The sequence below is a fragment of the Schistocerca piceifrons genome, chromosome 6 (assembly GCF_021461385.2).
Source record: "Schistocerca piceifrons isolate TAMUIC-IGC-003096 chromosome 6, iqSchPice1.1, whole genome shotgun sequence".
NCBI lineage: Eukaryota > Metazoa > Arthropoda > Insecta > Orthoptera > Acrididae > Schistocerca > Schistocerca piceifrons.
The window spans coordinates 127,551,167-127,570,999 of record NC_060143.1 but is presented as its reverse complement, the minus strand read 5'-3'; the positions used below and the strand labels follow the sequence as shown (position 1 = coordinate 127,570,999).

The 19,833-nt window shown below is 43.9% G+C and overlaps 1 protein-coding gene across 1 annotated transcript in view; it reads right to left on the bottom strand.

Moving 5' to 3' along the window:
• The window catches only part of LOC124802742 (sodium-dependent noradrenaline transporter-like), a 423,112-nt gene extending 404,845 nt beyond the window's left edge, over nt 1-18,267 (bottom strand). The window contains exon 1 of the mRNA XM_047263726.1: nt 18,150-18,267. The gene's annotated coding sequence lies outside the window, so the exon portion shown is untranslated. The remainder of the gene's footprint in view (nt 1-18,149) is intronic.
• Nucleotides 18,268-19,833: the final 1,566 nt, after the last annotated feature.

Sequence of the window (19,833 nt, the reverse complement as noted above, 5' to 3'; positions counted from 1 at the left end):
CATTCTCTTATTACCGCGTCACGTCCCGCAGCACCACCACGAGGCATCCAACATCGTGGAGGGCAGTGGTCATAATTTTTTGGCTCAGAAATATAAATGCACCTCTATATAAAATAGAAAGGTTTTTCTCTCTGCCTGTCTTATTTTTCTCGTCACTCTTCTAACTGGTTTGATGCGACCCGCCATAAATTCCTCGCCGGCCGAAGTGGCCGAGCGGTTCTAGGCGCTGCAGTCTGGAACCGCGCGACCACAACGGTCGCAGGTTCGAATCCTGCCTCGGGCATGGATGTGTGTGATGTTCAAATGGTTCAAATGGCTCTGAGCACTATGGGACCCAACATCCGTGGTCATCAGTTCCCTAGAACTTAGAACTACTTAAACCTAACTAACCTAAGGACATCACACACATCCATGCCCGAGGCAGGATTCGAACCTGCGACCGTAGCAGTCGCGCGGTTCCGGACTGCGCGCCTAGAACCGCTAGACCACCGCGGCCGGCTGTGTGTGATGTCCTTAGGTTAGTTAGGTTTAAGTAGTTGTAAGTTCTAGGGGACTGATGACCTCGGATGTTAAGTTCCATAGTGCTCAGAGCCATTTGAACCATAAATTCTTCTTCTCTGACCTCTTCATATACGAGTACACTTCCTGCACGCAGAGAAGGACACTCGTATGCGCAGAAGAGGAGGTGCAAGAGAGCGGAAGAGGTATTGCAGTGTAGCGGACGAGCGATGGCGTTACCGGCGGCACGAGCAATCATACAGGAAAGTAAGTGATGAAATGGCTCTGAGCACTATGGGACTCAACTGCTGTGGTCATCAGTCCCCTAGAACTTAGAACTACTTAAACCTAACTAACCTAAGGACATCACACACATCCATGCCCGAGGCAGGATTCGAACCTGCGACCGTAGCAGTCGCACGGTTCCGGACTGCGCGCCTAGAACCGCGAGACCACCGCGGCCGGCAGGAAAGTAAGTGGGTTTACCTGAGTTTCTCCTGGAGTATACAACTTTCAAATAACTTCCGGGAATTGGAGTCGGCGCCTCTGAAACCCACATGTTTCTTTAGATATGTTGACGATACCTTTGTTGTTTTGCCTCATGGTAGGGAGAATTTGAATGCCTTTCTAGAACATCTGAACTCGATCCACCCGAACATTCGTTTTACGATGGAGGTGGAAGAGGATGGTTGCCTTCCCTTTCTTGACGTGTTGGTTAGGAGGAAGGATGATGGACCATTGGGACATGCAGTCTACAACAAACGTACAGCGACTTGTACTTACAGGCTAATAGTTGTCACCAGCCGGCTCAGCGTGAAGGGGTACTTCGTACCTTGGTACACAGGGCACTTGTCGTTTCCGACGCTGAGATATTTTCAGCTGAGCTGTCCCATCTTGAAGTTACGTTTCGTCAAAATGGTTATAGTGATAGATTGAACGTGCGTTGCGCTATCGACCAACTGTACATCGGGTGATTGATGATAATTCTGAGTCGACACCTAAGTCTACTGCCTTTTTGCCTTACGTAGGAAACACTTCCAACAAGATCGGTTGTATTTTACGGAAATACGATGTGAAATGTGTTTTCCGACCTCCATCTAAAATTAGAGTGCTTTTGAGTTCTGTTAAGGATGATCTTGGTCTGCGTAAGGCGGTTGTATATCGCATCTCTTGTAGCTGCGGCATGGCATATATTGGTCAAACTATCAGGACCGTGGAGGACCGATATAATGAGCATAAACGGCACACACGATTACAGCAGCCGAGTAGATCTGCTATTGCCGAACATTGCTTCAATACTGATCACCCCATGTTGTATAATAACTCCGAGATATTGGCATGTACGTCCAGCTATTGGGACAGTGTTATTAAGGAAGCAGTTGAGATTAAATTAGCGAGCAACCTCGTTAACAGGGATGGAGGTTTTTTTTAAAACTCTGTTTGGAATCCGGCTCTTTCCCTTGTCAAAAAACAGAGGGACAGAGTCAATGCTACCTCACCTGCGAGTTCATAGTCCATCGATATCTCTGACTTTGGTCATCTTTGGTGGCACTAGCGTTCAGTGTGTGTGTGTGTTATCTTTCCTGCATCAGTCCGACAACCGAGAATTTAAATTTTCATGTAGGCCTACGTCGCCTGTCCGTTGCAGTTTGCGTTGAAAATGGCGGGGTGTTCTCCCGCCGAAATATCGGGTGTCGCTGAAAGTATTACCTCGCAGAATTCCCGGAAGATATTTGTAAGTGGGTTTATTTTACTTGCATAGCCACGTGAAACGTACAGTTTGGCCATAAACAGTAGCTTCACTATTAAGAAGACGTTCACGGATCCTTAACTGCAGACGCATCTGCACATTACAAACAACACAGTGCATCGTTTGACATAACACTATGGATCTTTCCTCTATTTTATCAAAAACTGACACGTCGATAACCGTGGCTGTGATACTATAAGGTTTACAATTGAAACAGCGACCAGCCACAAGAATGGTTCCACAAGGTATATTTGGATCAAACCATGGCCGGTTTCGGACAATTTTACAAATCCACCTTCAGATAGTTGTTACATATTTTGTTGGGGCCTCGTTTCGTATTCGTCAACAGTTTGCTGTACAGGATAGACAGAAAAATTATCTGTCGATCTTAGTGTACCAAACCAATAACGGATACAAAAAGAGGCCCCAGCTAGAAAACAACGAAACGTGTAACAACCATCTGAGGATGGATTTGTCAGAAATCCGAAACCGATCATAGTTTGATCCAAATCTACCTTGTTACACCATACTTGTGGCAAGTTGCTGTTTCAGCAGTAAACCTCATGGATTTTTCACTGTCACTACTTCCATACACGAAACCCATTTAGAAAATGCTCCATCCTACTTTTTTTCACTTTCGGTAGCCGTGCCTGTTTCACTTTCATTGGTGGTGTCAGTTGACTCACTGTCATCTTCACTTGCGGAATCACTACTGTTTCCCTCAGTGTGGCTATCACTATTCTAGTCTGCACCACTTCCCAGATTTGTGGTCATCTCCAGCGCTTGGCTCAGGAAAACTCCACTTGAAATAGGGCGCTCTTCGATTTTCTTTACGTGCTTGCAGCGTTTCTTCCAGTTTTCTTTCACTATGTAAGGAATTTTTTCATATATAAGTCTTAATAGCGTGCCCATTCTGAATGTCACATTACGTTCAGTAACTCTGTTCTTGTCTCTTGCCCACAGTAAGCCCTATAGGATTCATTTCTGGGTTGTATGGAGGAAGACGTAACACTATTTTATAATTGATATGACCTGTTTTGTTCATTTTGATGAATGAATACTACTGGGATATCAGCATGTCCTTGCGGTAATAAATTCCGTTTTCTGTTAACCCGGTCATCGTTTCTCTCCATCGCGGAGTTTGATGTTGAAGCACTTGTTCAAATGGCTCAGAGCACTATGGGACTTAACATCTGAGGTCATCAGTCCCCTAGAACTGAGAACTACTTAAACCTAACTAACCTCAAGACATCACACACATCCATGCCCGAGGCAGGATTCGAACCTGCGACTGTAGCGGTCGCGCGGTTCCAGACTGTAGCGCCTAGAACCTCTCGGCCACACCGGCCGGCATTGGAGCACTTGTCAGTTGCTTATTGTGGTAAGGGATTTTATCTATATGAGGACAGAATGAGGTAGTATTTATCTTTAGCTGAGCCACTTTTCATAATTTCAGAAGCCCATCTCGTTGAGATAATTCCCTGTTTTCTGGCCAGATATAAACCTTTCGATACAAAACCGCCTTCCGCGCCAGCATGGATGATGATAATTCTGCTTCCTTTCGAAAAAGGTTTCAATAGAGCCTGTGATAAATTGCCACTTCATCCGTACGACGCTGTGTGACAAGGGTGACCATGTCTTGCTCATATACGTACTCTCGGATACTTTTTAGGTAAGCTATTCGTTTTGTCCTCCATTACTTTGTGCCTAAAGAAACTTTCACCGTCTTCTTCCACCTCAATATTAGAGTGCGAAGCGTTTTTACGAAGTACGTTTATACTTCCTTAAAAGTTTATTAAATTCTGTAACTGGTTACGAATATCCTTCAAGGTGGGCCTCCTATTATTTGTCTAAAGTGGCCATACAAGATCTTATAGGATTTTCCTTGTGAGATGCTGAAAATGTCGAGGATTCAAGTAGCTGGTCTCTCTTGTTTCTCCGAAATGAAGTGAACGACACAGCAGTCGCTTCGTGCACTTGTTTCGGTTAGATTTCAGTTGTAATGGAGCACCTAACACAACTGATATCTTCATTACGCTTTAGAAATTTGGAACCACTTCGCGTTTCTATGAAGAACTTTGTCCTTTGACTTACTTTGTACTGGTGGCATCTTCAGCTTCGAGTCTTTACTAGTGGTACACTCCTCCTGACTCAACGACAACACGTCCGACGCTGGCGATAAATTGAACGGGGTCTGCTTCGCACTGTGTTCACGGTATTCACCTCTGTTTGCATTGACTGTAGCACATGAACCCATTGTCAGCAATTATTAGTTGGATACATTCCAGTCTATGTCTTCCCTTACAGTTTTTGTCCTCTAGAGTGACACCGTGTCATGGAAGTTATTAACGCATGTAATGTTGATGCATTAATTTTTTCTGAAAGCGGTGCTGATATTCAAGACAATGAAAGCGGGTTAAAAGCTGTGAGCTATCTGGGGAAGTTAACCTTGCATTACTGAGCAACTGTTTCACCAGGTATCCAGTCTAGCTTACCAAATTCCCAAGCAGACTAACATTAATTATAATCTTTTAGTAGTCATCTTACGATAACCGGTGATATATATATATATATATATATATATATATATATGAAAAGACAATTTAAATAAAAACAAAAAAATCAGTTTATATTTGGACATTTATTTTAACATTGATCATTGTTCCATTAAAATTTCATCATATTAAACTTGATTCATAACTAAACCGGTGCCTTATTTAGGATTGTGAAAATGTGAGTTTGTAATCTTACGAAACACATCAAATATGGAGCCAAGATTGGGAGACTGCATACAACACTGCATTCATAAAATAACACACGAAGAACGTTGAAACATATGCAACAGGAAATTAACCACAACCAACTGATTCAATTTTCACCCACAGAAGTTACGTTCGTAGCGCAATCCTGTCCGTCATGAAATTACCACACACTGGTATACTAAATTCATACTAACTCTTTGTGAAATCTTCCTGAAAAGAATAGCTGAGGGCTACTTTGATGATTACACTACATGCTTCGCGTGGTCAGCCTGGTTTACACAAAAAGTGTAACTCCACAATAATTTTTATAATTAAAATAAATTACATCGAAACACAAATTACAAAAGAAAAACCTCCAACTGCTTACTATCGTCTTACTATAAACCTGATGGGTCAAACAATTGTATAAGCACGTGGTACTGGTCTCACAAAGTACACCCCATGTGGGTTGAACATAAAGAAAAGTTGCTATATTGAAAAATATTGTCAAGACGAGACATTATAATCTCACGCACATTCGGATTTAAGATTGATGATCTTAGTTAGATTTACGGATCATTCACACGTGGTTCCACTTTACTCACAAAGTAGTGACAAAGCAACTACTGGAAGATATTCTGAACTTCACACTCGAATTACACTGCATTGCAATTTAAGATAACATTAGATATTTTAGATCTAAACCTGAAATAAAGGTGATTAAATTTTCAGTTAGGCTGAACTTAAGAAATCCATTGTCCTACAGACTTAGCAGAGATGCGCTTAGCCAGAGATCTTACTACTGCAGACGCTCGCTGTGGACAGACTGGCCTGGGCCCCTACTGAGGGTGCTTAACAGATACAAACGGAAGTGACCAGAGAGGCAGCTTCCTATATCAAGATGACAAGGGACGGACAGGACCATACTAAGAATAGAAACCTCTCTGCTTTTAGAAAACGTAGCTACCTGTTCCGACGTTGGTCCTACTGTTCTCTAGCAGACAGGCTTGTCTGCTACCATCAAGCATGCAACTAGAAATACATTTGCTCATTCATCCTTTCACACAGAAGGGAAGGGGGATGACAGTATCTTATCATATACAGTATATAAAAGAAAGCGGATGTAGGTTCTGTATGAATCTGTGTGACATGAATTACATATAAACTGTGGTTTGTAAGTGTAGTAGCGTGACAGATCGTTCTTGTTTATGTGTAAAAGTAACACATTCCACTGCTCAGTCTCCTCTCAGATAGTCAGAAAACCACAGTAAATTTAAAAGAGGAATTTATGCCGTAAATGACAACAGATTTAAGAAATCCAACAGAGACCTTTCACGCATGTCCTGTCAAACTGTTTCTTTTTCTTGTCACCGTTTTTCTCACGTTCTTCATTTCATCGAGTCTACGGAGATCCTCCTCAATTCTTACTCTATCAGTCCACCTAATTTCAACCTAATTTTCGACATCCTGTGACACCACCACGTCTCAAATGCTTTCTTTTCCGGTTTTCCCACAGTCGACTGTCTCAGAAATTAAGGCCGATGCTTGATACCAGAAAACTTCTTTCGACCACGACTTTCTGTGTCTTCCTTGCTTCGCTCGTCAATTTGTCGCTAAAGTAGCAGAAATCCTTCAATTCGTCTACCTCGTTGTTCCCAGATTTGATATTTAGCTTACCATCAATATCATTTGGGCTACTCTTCAATACTTTCTTCTTTCTTCGGTTTACTCTCCATCTGTACGCACAGGGCCAGGGCTGGCCACGGCGTGCCATGCTCGGTCCTTCTACGAATTATCCAGAACAGAGCGAAATTTCGTTGAATATTGCGGAGCGGGATATCTCGATCAGCGCAACTCTTCAGTTCGGTAGAATCGCGGTGTCGGCGCTGTTTGGACTTCCTTTCTTGTTCGCAATATGACGAACCTTCACAGGTGCAGTGGCAGAGTGAGTTTCGCGATCTATCGTCACATCCATTTAAAAATGATTGGGAATGACAGAAGAGATGGATGAGAATTCTCACTATATACAGGGTGTTACAAAAAGGTACGGCCAAACTTTCAGGAAACATTCCTCACACACAACGAAAGAAAATATGTTATGTGGACATGTGTCCGGAAACGCTTACTTTCCATGTTAGAGCTCATTTTATTACTTCTCTTCAAATCACATTAATCGTGGTATGGAAATACGCAGCAACAGAACGTACCAGCGTGACTTCAAACACTTTGTTACAGGAAATGTTCAAAATGTCCTCCGTTAGCGAGGATACATGCATCCACCCTCCGTCGCATGGAATCCCTGATGCGCTGATGCAGCTCTGGAGAATGGCGTATTGTATCACAGCCGTCCACAATACGAGCACGAAGAGTCTCTACATTTGGTACCGGGGTTGCGTAGACAAGAGCTTTCAAATGCCCCCATAAATGAAAGTCAAGAGGGTTGAGGTCAGGAGAGCGTGGTGGCCATGGAATTGGTCCGCCTCTACCAATCCGTCGGTCACCGAATCTGTTGTTGAGAAGCGTACGAACACTTCGACTGAAATGTGCAGGAGCTCCATTGTGCATGATCCACATGTTGTGTCGTACTTGTAAAGGCACATGTTCTAGCAGCACAGGTAGAGTATCCCGTATGAAATCATGATAACGTGCTCCATTGAGCGTAGGTGGAAGATCATGGGGCGCAATCAAGATATCACCGACAATGCCTGCCCAAACGTTCACAGAAAATCTGTGTTGATGACGTGATTGCACAATTGCGTGCGGATTCTCGTCAGCCCACACATGTTGATTGTGAAAATTTACAATTTGATCACGTTGGAGTGAAGCCTCATCCGTAAAGCGAACATTTGCACTGAAATGAGGATTGACACATTGTTGGATGAACCATTCGCAGAAGTGTACCCGTGGAGGCCAATCAGCTGCTGATAGTGCCTGCACACGCTGTACATGGTACGGAAACAACTGGTTCTCGCGTAGCACTCTCCATACAGTGACGTGGTCAACGTTACCTTGTACAGCAGTAAATTCTCTGACACTGACATTAGGGTTATCGTCAAGTGCACGAAGAATTGCCTCGTCCATTGCAGGTGTCCTCGTCGTTCTAGGTCTTCCCCAGTAGCGAGTCATAGGCTGGAATGTTCCGTGCTCCCTAAGACGCCGATCAATTGCTTCGAACGTCTTCCTGTCGGGACACCTTCGTTCTGGAAATCTGTCTCGATACAAACATACCGCGCCACGGCTATTGCCCCGTGCTAATCCATACACCAAATGGGCATCTGCCAACTCCGCATTTGTAAACATTGCACTGACTGCAAAACCACGTTCGTGATGAACACTAACCTGTTGATGCTACGTACTGATGTACTTGATGCTAGTACCGTAGAGCAATGAGTCGCATGTCAACACAAGCACCGAAGTCAACATTACCTTCCTTCAATTGGGCCAACTGGCGGTGGATCGAGGAAGTACAGTACACACTGACGAAACTAGCATCTTTTCTTTATTTGTGTGTGAGGAATGTTTCCTGAAACTTTGGCCGTACCTTTTTGTAACACCCTGTATATATCGCAGTCGCATAATCGACGGGTACAGCAAAATGTCTACAAAATGACATTATAATACCACGCAGTAGGAATTTAAACATTTAGTTGGCAGTTACAGAGCAAAAAATTACAACGATCAACAGAGGGTATTCATTGCTTTGTAATCAAGGGGCACTTCTTGCTAACTTTGCAAGCTTGGAGAACGTGAAGCAACTGGTAGTCGAATATTAAATTTTTTGAATTCCAGCGTCAGTTGCAAAAGTTTTCGATGGAATCATATCATCCGACATTGGGCCATATCTTCTACCTGGCCGTCAGAATGGCCATCTGTACCTGAGGTTCTTGCCAAGGGTTCTACCAGAGTTGTTGATGAACGTACCCTTGGCTGTTTGTGGGAGGATGTGGATACAACATGACGGTGCGCCGGCAACCATCTCAGTGCTGTATTTACTGGTCGCTGGTTTGGAAGAGGAGGGTCTATTCCATGGCCCGAGAGGTCATCTGACCTGAATCTCCTTCATTATCTCCTACGGGGACGTCTAAAGTCACTTGGGTGATACCCCTGTATTCGGAGATGGCATTAGTTGCCAGATTTGAAGCCGTCTGTGATGTGATTCGAAACACACCCGGGGATATTTGTCAGGGCGCGGCAGAATCTTGTTCGCTGATGTCATGCTTGCATTGTAGTTGATGACCGGCAGTTTCAGTACACTTTATAAGATACCGTACACACAGTACGTTCATTGCGTCAACGATCGTATTTGCAGTTAACTGTAACTAATACAAATAAAAAAGTACACAGTAAAGTGATTTTATTCCTATTATCTCCTTGAGATAGCTTCTCCCAACCCATGTTCCCTACCTCAGGTTATTCAGTGGAGCATCATGTTATTCTGTTAAAGTTTTGCATACTCTTACGGAACCTTCCTGTATAGGTACTACAAAAAGAACGGCAAGAACAACGACAATAAAAACACAAGGACAACCGTAGAAGGAAAAAACGGGTCGGCCGGTTGTTGAGGAACGCGCTTTGCAATCAGGAGAACATCTGATGCGATTTTGTAAGAAATTCATTAGACCACAGCATAATAATGGGGAACGTTTTAGTAAGTGTGACATCTACTGCTGTAAAGCTTATAATTTGTACGTTACGAACATCACAGACGAGGATACATTCTAGATATACGAAGATTATATTAATCTAGAAATTTCTAGATTTCTTGATACGTTTGTACGTTTAACGATTTGTTGAAAACTGCCATTTTTTATGCGGCCCACCACCATTTCACCTCGCTCTTCATCTCAGAGTAGCAGTTACACTCTATATCCCCAATTATTGTTGTGTAGTCTAATGTCTGTCTCCTCATACAGTATTTGCTCTCTACAGGTCCCTGTGGTACCTGCAAGTTATTTCCTGTTTCCTGATGGTTTTATTATCCTGTCCCTTCTAGCCACAGTTTCCACGTACTCCTCTCCTCGCCAATCCCCGGAGTATCCTCATTTCGTATCTTGTCAGTCCATTTTTCCAGCATCATTCATTAACATGACATCCCACATGTTTCAAATTTCTCGTCTTAATGCGCTGTAACATAGGTTAAATATTAAACGCATCTTTCCTTATGAGTGTTTTTAATTTACCGTCGAAGATCCTCGTGGTAAAGCGTTCAATGTCTGTCCAATTCCCTGCCTGGGTATCCCATACTGACAGACAGCGCCAAAGACACTGTTTAGTTATCTGCTGTGTTCCTAATAGTGTAGGCTTCATTTCTAAGAACCACACGGATTCTGCTCGCAGCGGCTCGTAGTGGGGATTGCTGGATCACGGTGACAGACATCAGAACATTTTTTATGTGTTTCGTTCGAATTTAAGACGTTTTTGACACGTTCCGCGAAGAGCACGGAATTGTCTGTTACAAAATCATCGGATCTGAGAAGACCAGAGAAGAAACTGGAAATTTTTGAAATTCAGTAACGCAGAAAATGTTAAAGTTTTGGAGAAAGAGCGAAAGGAAGAACTTGTACGGGGAGGCAAAAATAATTTCCAAAACGGGGAAGCGACATCAGCGACGCGCACTACAACCTTCACTTGTTTCACTTTTCAACACGCTGCCTCTGGGAATCCCACCGTCTGACAACGCCTTGGAAGTCCGCAGCTAAAGATTGTTACGGCAGCTCACACATCCAACGCTTTACCTCCGGGAATGTCCTCAGTGCCTTCAGAACGCTGCACACCCATATGGTTTTCAAGAGGTCCAAAGAGATGAAAGCCACTAGAGACCAAGTCGGGGCAATGCTGTAGATGATCCAAACGTTCGCTATGAAATGTTTGCTATAACACCTTTGTTTTGCTGTGTGTCGGCAGATGTTGTTATCCAGAATAATCGCACGCGCTGTCCAGAGTCCAGATGGGACATGGTAGGTGCAGTGTATGGAGAATTAAATAACAGAACGTGGTATTAACAGTCCCATCATGAGGGTGCACTGGAAATTCTATAGGGTGACCACGACACTTCTAGATTGTGATTCTTTTTTATCCTTTCCTCAATTCCTGTATGCAACTGACCGCAGTTTCCCTTGAAATACAGTTCTCAACAAGCTTGGGACGCGTCCTTCTTGCTCATACCCTTGGCCCCAGAAATCGGACAACAGCGCGCTTTACTTGTCAGCTACGCTCCTATAGAGAATGTGGCATCTTGCTTTGGTTGCAGTGCACTACTTGTTGACCGTGGAATATTGCTTATCGATTATCTTCCACCCGAGATACGATGCCAGTTTTTAAAACATACAAGAGCGAATTTTGAAACAGTATGCTGTATTAATGCGTTCGCGACCTGTTTAGTGACCCACCCTCGTACTAAAGGAAATGGGTTGTCGTATATGTCTGCAGGAAACAGTTGTCGGTAGGAGGGTTACGACAGCAGAAAGAGTAAGTCTGGAACTGGATGGTGCAGTAGAAGGAAGTAGAGGCAGGTAAATAAATTATGCATTAAAATAATATGTTCCTCCTCCCTCCCCTTTCTCTCCCTGCCTCACTCTCTCTCATTCTTACCTTCCTTCATTCATCTCTACCCCCTGCATCTCATTTCCAACCCTTTCTCCGTTCTCCTACTTTTGCACTGACTGTACGCTTAAGTACTAGTCTCTAAGCAACATCTCCACACTCCCTCTTCATTTAATAATTAAATACTAGACAACTCCTTCATCCCACTCACATGTTGAAATAAATACATACGAACAGAAATAAAATGGCAGTACGAATATCGCTAAGCACAGAGCAGAGAACCGGCCGGAGAGGCCGAGCGGTTCTAGGAGCTTCAGACTGGAACCGCGCGACCGCTACGGTCGCAGGTTCGAATCCTGACTCGGGCGTGGATGTATGTGATGTCCTTAGATTAGTCAGGTTTAAGTAGTTCTAAGTTCTAGGGGACTGATGACCTCAGAAGTTAAGTCCCAAAGTGCTTAGAGCCATTTGAAACACTTTGAAAAGAATGTTCCTTAAAGAATGTGAGACCCGAAGCTGTCATATATTTTGGCAACATTACATACACATACTCACTTTTTGTCATGATAACGTCAATAAAAATTAGTGGTGCAAGGATTTTTAGTGTTTTACTTCAAAAAGTGTGCAGTGGTGCAAGCCGAAGTGAAACTAGGTCTTAACGATCCGCACCAGATTCAGGAATATCTGCAAAATCTGCATGGAGACGATACACGCAGAAGAAAGTGAAAATCAGTCGAAAATGTAATTGACAGTTCGGTACATATTTAACAGCATATTACGATGTAATAAGTGTCGTACTCATCGGATCTTGCGGGGCTCTCACAGTCAAAAGGCTGCATTGAGAACATGTCAGATAGTCTTATATTCTGAAAGAATATAACTTTTGCAGTGTCACTTGAAAATGGCCATAAGGCCGAAATTGCAATCGTAATAACAAATATTTTATACAGTCAACGGCGACTATGATGTCTTTTAAAAATACTACCTCAGATTATTTTGGAACGAACTATTTTTAGACCTAGGAAAAAACCAAAAGTGTGAATATATTTGATTGCAGACCACTGAGGATCCTTCAAAGCAGGGTGTAATCAACGTATTTACCTTCCGCTCTCTTTCGTGTCTTTGTTAGTAGTAAAATTTTCTAACCACCTACCAGTTCCAGAGCAATTGTGATTTATAAATCAGGGAAGTGACTGTACTGCATAAAATGTGTAAAGCAGGGTTAAAAGTTAAGGGGTGTAATGATAATTACTTACCAAATAATTTACATAAAAATTTTATGAACACCTAATGAAAATGTTTTTAATATCCTTTCCGCCTGCCGTCTACCGTGAGAGCTGAAACTCCTGCTAGCAGGCGGCAGGGACCACGTTGACTAAAGTTTTTTAAACGAATGAAGTGAAACGCTTTTGGTAGAATAAATAAAATTTTAGTAGTTTCAAAATCGTATTTAAAACAACTGAAAAAACAGAGGAGTAGGAACATATACAGGTTGAGTCACCTAACATTACCGCTGGATATATTTCGTAAACCACATCAAATACTGACGAATCGATTCCACAGACCGAACGTGGGGAGAGGGGCTAGTGTAACTGGTTAATACAAACCATAAAAAAATGCACGGAAGTATGTTTTTTAACACAAACCTACATTTTTAAATGGATCCCTGCTAGTTTTGTTAGCACATCTGAACATATAAACAAATACGTAATCAGTGCCGTTTGTTGCATTGTAAAATGTTAATTACATCCGGAGATATTGTAACCTAAAGTTGACGCTTGGGTACCACTCCTCCGCTGTTCGATCGTGTGTATCGGAGAGCACCGAATTACGCAAGTAATTGGCTATAACCCGAGAATGAATAAAGCTATTTTTAAAATAACAACGGCATTGTTTTTCTGGTGAAATTCTCTATCCGTTTGATATGTCACATGTCCACATTCCCATTTGAAATTTTGGAGTTGAATCCAAGATGGCGGCTTTCAAGATGGCCGCCATGTTGGTGGATTAGCCTATAAAGTTTCCCCCTTCCCGTTCCTCGTGTGTAGGGACTCTGTTTCCTTGTTTGCTACTCCATTTGGATTTTATCAGGGTGTTTCCGGACTTTTGGACCACCCTGTACATTACCATGAGGGGTGAGGTACACGTACACACGTGGTTTCCGTTTTCAATTACGGAATGGAATAAAGTGTGTCCTGACATGTCAGGCCAATAGATGTTCAATGTGGTGGCCATCATTTGCTGCACACAATTGCAATCTGGCGTAATGAATATCGTACACGCCGCAGTACATCTGATGTAATGTCGCCGCAGACTGCCACAATACGTTGTTTCATATCCTCTGGGGTTGTAGGCACATCACGGTACACATTCTCCTTTAACGTACCCCACAGAAAGAAGTCCAGAGGTGTAAGATCAGGAGAACGGGCTGGCAAATTTATGCGTCCTCCACGTCCTATGAAACGCCCGTCGAACATCCTGTCAAGAGTCAGCCTAGTGTTAATTGCGGAATGTGCAGGTGCACCATCATGCTGATACCACATACGTTGACGCGTTTCCAGTGGGACATTTTCGAGCAACGTTGGCAGATCATTCTGTAGAAACACGATGTATGTTGCAGCTGTTTGGGCCCCTGCAATGAAGTGAGGACCAATGAGGTGGTCGCCAATGATTCCGCACCATACATTTACAGTCCACGGTCGCTGTCGCTCTACCTGTCTGAGCCAGCGAGGATTGTCCACGGACCAGTAATGTATGTTCCGTAGATTCACTGCCCCGTGGTTTGTGAAACCCGCTTCATCGGTAAACAGGTAGAACTGCAACGCATTCTCTGTTAATGCCCATTGACAGAATTGCATACGATGATTAAAGTCATCACCATGTAATTGCTGATGTAGCGACACATGAAACGGGTGAAAGCGGGGACGATGCAGTATGCGCATGACACTACTTTGACTCAGTCCACCAGCTCTCGCAGTGTCCCGTGTACTCATGTGTGGGTTCATGGCAACAGCAGCTAACACACCAACTGCACCCGCTTCTCCTGTGACGGGCCTGTTACGGACCCGTTTGCGTGCTACGACCATACCTGTTGCATACAGTTGGCGGTAGATGTTTTGCAATGTGCGGCACGTTGGATGCTCTCTCTCCGGGTATCGTTCTGCATACACGCTGCAGGCTTCAGCTGCATTTCGTCGACACTCGCCATAGATGAGTATCATCTCCCCCTTTTCAGAGTTCGAATACACCATGGTCACAGTTCCTACAACACTACACTATCACAGACGTCTGGTAACACGGTGTACTACAGTTGGTCTGCGTGCGGAGACGAATGCAAAATAACAATAGCAGCAAGCGCTACATGCGGACACTGCGACAGCTAGACCAAACCACAACAGTGCACTACAGCCACACTCGTAAACACGGTCGTCATCGTAAACATGTCCCTGCAGATGCTGCTCGCCGACCGTGGCCCGTGTTTTTTACAACACGCAACTGAACGTCGGAGGTTTCAAGCGTCAACTTTAGGTTACAATATCTCCGGATGTAATTAACATTTTACAATGCAACAAACGGCACTGATTACGTATTTGTTTATATGTTCAGATGTGCTAACAAAAATAACGTGGTTCCATTTAAAAAAACGTAGGTTTGTGTTAAAAAACATACTTCCGTGCATTTTTGTATGGTTTGTATTAAACAATTACACTAGCCCCTCTCCTCACGTTCGGTCTGTGGAATCGGTCCGTCAGTATTTGATGTGGTTTACGAAATATATCCAGCGGTAACGTTGAGTGACTCACCCTGTATAAGCAATATATTGTGGATATTTAACATGAAAGTTATATAGAAAAAATTCATAAGCTAATATAAGAATACAGAGAAAAATTACGAAGGTACACTGGACGAGTTCGGAAAATATATAAGCAGCTCTCCGGATGAAGATGGGACCATCATTTTCTCTATACCTCAGGGAAGAAACAAGGAGATGAAGAAGAAAATTATTATAACGACTGAGATTCCTAACTACAGGGTGACAACTATAGAACTATCTAAAAAAAAACGTAACTACGGCGTGCACACATTTTATTCAACATATAAACGTCACAACAGATATTCGGATTTAGGCTATGACATGTTCGATATGCCTACCATCACTGGCCGTGATGCGGCGCAGACCAACGAAATTCTTCATGACCCGCTGAAGTGTCGGAACATCGATGCTGTCGATGACTTCCTGAATGGCTGTTTACAGCTCAGCAATGGTTTTGGAGTTATTGCTGTAACCTTGTCTTTCATATAACCTCACAAAAGGGAGTCGCTTGTGTTAAGATCCGGAGAATATGGCGTCCAATCGAGGTCCATGCCAGTGGCCTCTGGATACCCCACAGCCAGAATTCGGTCCCTAAAGTGCTCCTCCAGGACATCAGACACTTCCCTGCTTTGGAAGGCTTTTGACACTGTACCACACAAGCGGATTGCGTGCTTATGGAATATCGTCTCAGTTATGTCACTGAATTTGTGATTTCCTGTCAGAGAGGTCACAGTTTGTAGTAATTAACGGAAAGTAATCGAGTAAAACAGAAGTGATTTGTGGCGTTACCCACGGTAGTGTTTTAGCCTCCTTGCCCGTTCCTTATCTATGTAAAAGATATGGGGGGTTGTTTGCGGATGACGCTGTCGTTTATCGACTAGTAAAGTCATCAGAAGATCAAAAAAATTGCAAAACGATTTAGAAAAGACATGTGAATGGTTCGAAAATTGGCAGTTAACACTAAATAACGAAAAGTGTGAGGTCATCCACGTTAGTGTTAAAGGAATTCGTTAATCTTCGGTTACACGACAAATCAGTCAAATCTAAAGGCCGTAAATTCAATTAAATACCTAGGAATAACAATAACGAATAACATGAATTGGAAGGAACACATAGAAAATGTTGTGGGTATGGCTAACCAAAGATTGCGTTTTATTGGCAGGACACTTGGAAAATGTAACAGAATTACCAAGAAGACTGCCTACACTACGATCGTCCGTCCTCTTTTAGAATACTGCTGTGCGCTGTGGGATCCTTACCAGGTAGGACTGACGGAGTACATCGGAAAAGTTCAAAGAAGGGCAGCGCGTTTTGTATTATCCACATGCCATCCCGGCATTTGCGTGAAGCGACTTACGGAAATCACGGAAAACCTAAATCAGAATGGCCGGATGCGGGTTTGAATCGTCGTCCTCCCGAAGGCGAGTCCAGTGTGTTAACCACTGCGCCACCACGCTCGGTCTGAAATTAGGGTCACTTTGAATAATGGGGATGAAATCATCCTCCAAAACCTTCACGTACCGTTCGTTAGTTACCATACCATCAAGGAATATCGCACCGATTATCCCGTAACTGGACATTGCGCACCACACTGACACCCGTTGAAGGCGAAGAGTCTTCTCAATCGCGAAATGCGGATTCTCTGCCCCTCAAATGCACCAGCTTTGTTTATTGACGAACCCACCCAAACGAAATTGGGCTAAAACAAACCCTGCGCATGCTAATTCCCTTCACGCCCGGTTGCCAACCATGCATTTTGAACGTCCTAACCCAAACCGTTCAAGTGTTATGACGATTTTATTTCATATAGTTCAACAATTACCACCCTGCAAGACCTAAGTCATTATAGATGTGTGACCGTGTCCACAGCCTACCAAAGCCATCCAATGATGTGTTCGTCGAATTAACATCGCACTGTTTCTAATTTTTCGGTCTACTTTTTTAAAGATATGATCACCTTCTTAATTCAAATTGCTGAGTCTCCGAGCTCCCTATCTGCTTCATATTCTCGACGAACTGTGTGGAAAAATTTCGCTTTTTGGTAAAAACACTTATTTGTTTTCCTCTCATCCTGAAGAAGATGATGATATTTGCTTTGTGTGGCCATCAATTGCGCAGCCGGCACGGTAGCTCAGCGTGTTCGGTCAGAAAGCCGGTTGGTCTCTGTAATAAAAAACTGAGTGGAAGGATCAACCACCGAACTTGAACGTCCGCAAGGACCAAACACAACGATCAATAAGGAACAAAATGAAAAAAAAGAAAAAAAATTGCGCGGTTATCAGAGCCCGTACAAAGTCCTAATCTTTTTAGAGTCCAGACTCGCCACTTTCACGAATGATGATGAAATGATACGGACAATACAAGCACCCTGTCCCCGAGCGGAGAAAATCCACGACCCGGTCGGGAATCGAACCCAGGACCCCATGATCCAGAGGCAGCAACGCTAGCCACTAGACCACGAGGTGCGAACCATTCTCAAGAGATTCAACACAGTTGTCATCAGGGAGAGAATATCTTAGCGCATGGAATTCTGACAAAGTATTACAGTTTTTGAAATGGACATAACATTAGGTCTAAAAACTATTTTATCAAACTAGTTAATAATATTATAGTTACTTTTCAAAAGTGTATCCAGTTGCATGTAGGCACCAATCGACGGAGATACTTGTAAAGCTTGGCACGAGGAGGAGAAAAAATGGAAGATGACAGCATGACAGTGGATGAGGTCATGTCCAAAATTGAAGACGAAGGAGCAAAGTGAACGTGAGTTATCGGTAAGCTAGAGTGTCGCCGATGCACTCACCGCCGCCGTTCCTGTAGCAGAGGTAGGGGAAGCGCCACACGTTGGCGAGGTCGACGGCGAAGCCGATGATGGAGAGCAGGAAGTCGGCGTTGGAGGACCAGGACTCGCGCGCGTCCGCCCCACTGCCTCCGGCGGCGGCGTCCGTGGCGGCCACCGCTCCCGCCGCCATGCCACCCCCGCCGCCTCCACCGCCCCCGCCGTCGCCGGCGCTGGACGGGCACAACGCGACGCCCACGACGACCGGGCCCTTCTCGGCGTCCTCCAGCTGGACTTGCAGGTCTCCTGTGGACATCACCGCTGGAGTCACCACACCGACCGCGCATCCTGTGTGGCCAGCGTCAAAGAAACAGTCAGGCGCGCCTGTGACCGTAAACCTCTTCACTAGGTAGCAAATACAGCGCCAACCGAACAGGGCGCATAAAGAAACAATGAAATTTGCTTTATTGAAATGGTGGTTCGAGTGTGATAGTGTTGTAGCTATACTGAGAAAATAATTGCACCTCCATCGTGGTCTCAGTAGCGTGGGACAGCGGTTGGTCGATCAGATGTAATAACAGAATGCGATTTTCACTCTGCAGCGGAGTGGGCGCTGATATGAAACTTCCTGGCAGATTAAAACTGTGTGCCGGAACGAGATTCGAACTCGGGACCTTTGCCATTCGCGGGCAAGTGCTCTACCATCTTTTTTTCCCTAAATTGTTCGTTGTGCATGTCCCAGGACACCCGCTCAGGTTGTTCGTTGAACAGTTCACTCAATTTTTTGTTACAGAGGGTAGCTAACCCTCTGACCGAACACGCTGAGCTACCGTGCCGGCGTCCATATGAGCTACCCAAGCACAACTCAAGCCCCGTCCTCACAGCTTTACTTCTGCCAGTACCTCGTCTCCTATCTTCCAAATTTACAGAAGCTCTCCTGCGAACCAGGATAGCTTCTGTAAAGTTACTGGCAGAAGTAGAGCTGTGAGGACGGGGCTTGAGTCGTGCTTGGGTAGCTCATATGGTAGAGCACTTTCCCGCGAAAGGTAAAGGTCCCGAGGTCGGGACTCGGTCCGGCACACAGTTTTAATCTGCCAGGAAGTTTCAGATGTAGTAACACTGTACCAAAAGCCATTATTCTGATATATTTTTATCAGGCAACTAATTTCAACGTTCCAGTGACGTCATCTTGAGGCTTCTCACATGAATGACACCAAGTATCACTCGTCCATGTTCTAAGCACGCCTCTAGTTGGTAATATGTGAATGCTATGTTTGCATTGTGTGTACACTTCCACTTAGCGGTATAATCCAGTTTGAACGCGACCTGTAAGGAAACATGCCATTACCCACCAAGGGTATAGACTTTAGAAGAATAGCTGCCATCAATGTTCCTAAAATATTCCAATGAGATAGGAAGGGACCTCTTAGAATAGACAACAACTGCTCCCTGTAATTGTATTTATGGGTATCACTTTTGCACATCTTGGGTCATTACAATGCACAAGAGCAATCTCAAGTATCGCCTGTTTAGACAAGGGGATCCTGGCATTAAGTTTCTCAAATAAGATAAAATATAAAAGTTCAATAATATCAAAAAATTAAGCGTAGTTAATTCTTTTAACTGGGAGAGAGCCTCTCTGGTGTAAGACTATCGTAATGCCGAGCTGAACAATGTTAGCGGCTTTAAAAAAAATTATTTTCCCCCA